Source organism: Camellia sinensis, chromosome 5 (assembly GCF_055761805.1).
Source record: "Camellia sinensis isolate YWXY chromosome 5, ASM5576180v1, whole genome shotgun sequence".
NCBI lineage: Eukaryota > Viridiplantae > Streptophyta > Magnoliopsida > Ericales > Theaceae > Camellia > Camellia sinensis.
In genome coordinates this window covers 188,215,111-188,219,166 of record NC_138965.1, presented here as the reverse complement: position 1 = coordinate 188,219,166, position 4,056 = coordinate 188,215,111, and the positions used below count along the sequence as shown (strand labels likewise).

The 4,056-nt window shown below is 46.9% G+C and overlaps 1 long non-coding RNA gene across 1 annotated transcript; it reads left to right on the top strand.

The window, feature by feature from the left end:
• The first annotated feature begins 2,690 nt into the window (after positions 1 to 2,690).
• LOC145791065 (uncharacterized) lies at positions 2,691 to 3,758 on the top strand. Its single transcript, XR_014330714.1, has 3 exons — positions 2,691 to 2,904; positions 2,998 to 3,579; positions 3,660 to 3,758. It is a non-coding gene; the product is annotated as an uncharacterized LOC145791065 (long non-coding RNA).
• The last annotated feature ends 298 nt before the right edge of the window (positions 3,759 to 4,056 follow it).

Genomic DNA, 4,056 nt, shown 5'->3' with positions numbered 1-4,056 from the left:
TTTCGCGACGAAAAGTGCACTTTCCTTGTACTTCTCAGGTGCTGGGGACTCCGATGACTACCAAAATTTGCAGAGACCTTGGAGACCACCTTGGAAACACCACCGACCAGGTTTGGTCCCAGGGGGAGGCCACCGACCAGGTTTAAGGGAGAGAGGTGGTCAGCCTACCAAAAAAGGTGGTCGGTCGACCACCTAGCCCAAATCCGGGGCAGTTTGGTCTTTTTGCTCTCATTTTTTTAAATATACAAAGCCAAACACCTTTTGCTCATAACTTCAGCTCCGAAACTACCTTCTCCTCCTTCCTAGACCATTTTGTCTCTTAGATCTGCGCTCTATACGCGTTTTCCAATGCCCTACGCAAAGTTGTTTCGCGAAAACTTTCAGTTTTCTTCACTTTGAACCGATTAAAATTTGATTTCGGAGCTTCTTTTCTCATTTTCACCACTTGAGGTAAGTTTGTCTCAATATTTGGAAAATTTTCTCGGGAGTTGACTTTTGTTGACTTTTTCATTTCCCGAGAGTTGACTTTTGTTGACTTTTTCTAATTTTGGCTTATTTCGCTCATTTTTACTCCTTTTTGCAGATTTCTTGAAATGGCAGGTCAATTTCCCCATGGCGGAGGTTCTCCAGGCGCCGGAGGCGAGCCTAACATCATGTCTTTGCATCCGAGGGTTCGCCCCTTCATCCCCGAGAGGTACGATCCTCCGACTCATGTCCTCCCTCGGACGATTTTTTACTACTTTACCGACTTTGACCCTCGAGCTCCTGTGGATCTGCTACTGCGGGAGCCGGAGTCCCATCTCTCCCATCAGGCACGAGAGGTACGTACTTCACTTTTTTACATTTCCTGCCTTAATTCTGCATTTTCCCTGCATTTCATGCTATGTATGCTTATTGCTCGTTCTGAACACATTCGCATGCCATACTTCTGCTCATTTTAGCACACAACTTGTTCTGCACGCTTAGTCTATAACACAATACTCTGTCTTAAACACATACCTCAATCACTTGAATCTCTGAAATCTGAACACACAGCCCAAATTTGATGGTGAACACGCAGCCCATATTTAATTGAAAGTTGAACACGCAGCCCAAACTTTAAATTTCTGAAATCTAAACACACAGCCCAAATTTGATTGTGAACACGCAGCCCACATTTGATTGAAAGTTGAACACGCAGCCCAAACTTTAAATTTCTGAAATCTGAACACGCAGCCCACATTTAATTGAAAGTTGAACACGCAGCCCAAACTTTAAATTTCTGAAATCTGAACACACAGCCCAAATTTGATTGTGAACACGCAGCCCACATTTAATTGAAAGTTGAACACGCAACCCAAACTTTAAATTTCTGAAATCTGAACATAGCCAAAATTTGATGTTGAACACGCAGCCCACATTTGATTGAAAGTTGAACATGCAGCCAAAACTTTAAATTTCTGAAATCTGAACACACAGCCCAAATTTGATTGTGAACACGCAGCCCACATTTGTCGAAAGTTGAACACGCAGCCCAAATTTTAAATTTCTGAAATCTGAACACACAGCCCAAATTTGATTGTGAACACGCAGCCCACATTTGATTGAAAGTTGAACACGCAGCCCAATCTTTAAATTTCTGAAATCTGAACATGCAGCCCAAATTTGATTGTGAATACACAGCCCACATTTAATTAAAAGTTGAACACGCAGCCCAAACTTTAAATTTCTAAAATCTGAACACACAGCCCAAATTTGATGGTGAACACGCAGCCCACATTTGATTGAAAGTTGAACACGTAGCCTAAACTTTAAATTTCTGAAATCTGAACACACAGCCCAAATTTGATGGAATTTGATTTGATTTGCACACAGCTTATTTCCTTCATTTGCACACAGCTTGTTCATTCCATTATGAAACTGAATACATGTGTTCATTATGAATGTAGACATCCTCCCGCGTTACATAGGGATACGGTTCTATTGCTGCGAGAGATTGGTACGCGGAGCTCCCGGAGGCTGTCCGCGATTGGGTTGATCTGGCAGGATTCGGGACCTTTTGTACCGGGATATCTCGCTATCCAGCTAGTCGGACATTGATGGGCGCCCTGGTAGAGAGATGGTGGGACACCACCAACTCCTTCCATTTCTCAGCCGCCGAGGACATGACCATGACCCCATTTGACTTCGCCGTGTTGACGAGCCTTGACGTAGGAGGCTGGGCGATCCCTTACGACGAGGACATAGGCGAGTGAGAGGCTGCCTGGATTCATCTGTTGGGAGCTTGCCCACCGGTCGACCAATCTTCGGGCCGAGTCCGATACACCTGGTTTTCTACACAGTTCAGGGGGACTGAGCCCGAGACTCCTGAAGAGATTGCACAGTATGCCCGCGGGTTTTTGATGTTCCTCTTCGGGACCACTCTGTTCACCGACAGGGGGAACACCGTTGGGTTATATTTGCTGAGTGCCCTAGTAGACCTCACACAGGTTAGTCAGTATGACTGGGGCGGCGCCAGCTTGGATACCCTTTATTACTATATGAGCACGACCTCCCGCGGACGGGGGAACATAGTCGACGGCTATTGGAGAGCTTGGGAGGTACCTTCTGCCCTCTTGATTCACATTTCTGCTTTTTATTATCTGTACATTGCACACACAGAACACTTTACATTCTGTACTTACATTCTGCACTCATCATTCTGTATTCAGATTCTGCACTCAACATTCTGTATTCTGATGACTTTTGCCCTGTTTTCCACAATTATGGGTTTTCGCATACTTTTCGATGCTAGCCCTAGAGCTCGAGGTAGAGGCCCCTCTCATGACCCCTTATTCGCTCGTCTTCGAGGGCCAGTACCGGTTGCGGCCCCGGGAGACTCTCCCCTACCTACGGTAGTATTTTGACACTGTGCGGGCGACCGAGGTATTTCAGAACTCTCAATTCTTTATGTGTTGATCTTTGACTTATTTTACACATTTGCGATTTCTAATCAGCTTATGCATTGGCTATCCGCAGATCTTATGGCAGCCCTGGGCGCCTTTGGGTGAGGATCTTCGATTCCAGTTTGCCGGAGGATGGGCCTCCTCCCGGTATAGGATCTTGTTCGAGGGGCCAGTTGGTAGGGCCTGGTTCTTGGGAGACCGCTTCCTTCGTCAGACTATGGGCTTCCCTGAGCCGAGAATCCCTTCAGCACCCCCGGACGATATGCGGCTCGTTGATAGGCTTACTCTCCAGGGTGTCATTGACGCCAGGCTGGGCATTGATGCACTGTTGCATTTGGAGGACGGGGAGTATGCGACCTACCATCACACCTACTTGATGCCTCCATTGATAGGTGTTCGTACTCCCTTGAGGAGGTCTACCAGCATGTCGTCTTCAAGTCGCACCCGAGCCAGAGACATTCCTTCGGCCAGTAGGGCTGGCATATCCAGAGGTGGGGCTGGACTGGTCCCCCCGATTCTCCCGACTTATCATCATGTTGGATGGCCAGGTATCCCGACTGAGTTGACGGGATGGAGATACGAGAGCTCCTACCCGATTCCGATAGAGCCTCCCATGCCAGATCATCGATACACCAGAGACCCTGACTCACCACCGGTATGTTTTACAGCTTTGCTTTATCACTCAAATACTTGGAGATTCATTCATTTACTGATGATTTGCACTTGCACCTGCAGCCTACCACGGAGTATGCTGAGGGGTTACTCAGGTTAACGGCCTCGCTCGAAGGCACGGTCTTGCGAAGAGAGGCGCAGCTGTCCATCATGAGCATCTCGGTACTGTTTAGTTTTCTTGCATTTATCATATTTCTGATGACATGCTGAATTTGAACATTTCACTACATTGATTGACCGACTGTATGCGGAGAGCACATCTGACACACACCACATCCATGTACCATATTTGCATACATCCACTCCATGTAGCTTTTTATCTGTACATCGGATATACATATTTTGGCTGATGTATTCAAATTGCACTCTTTCTTTTCAGATGCCTCCAATATATACCGGACCACAAGCCGGGCCATCTGGGCCTTCCCGAGGAGCTGGGCCATCTGGGCCTTCCCGAGGA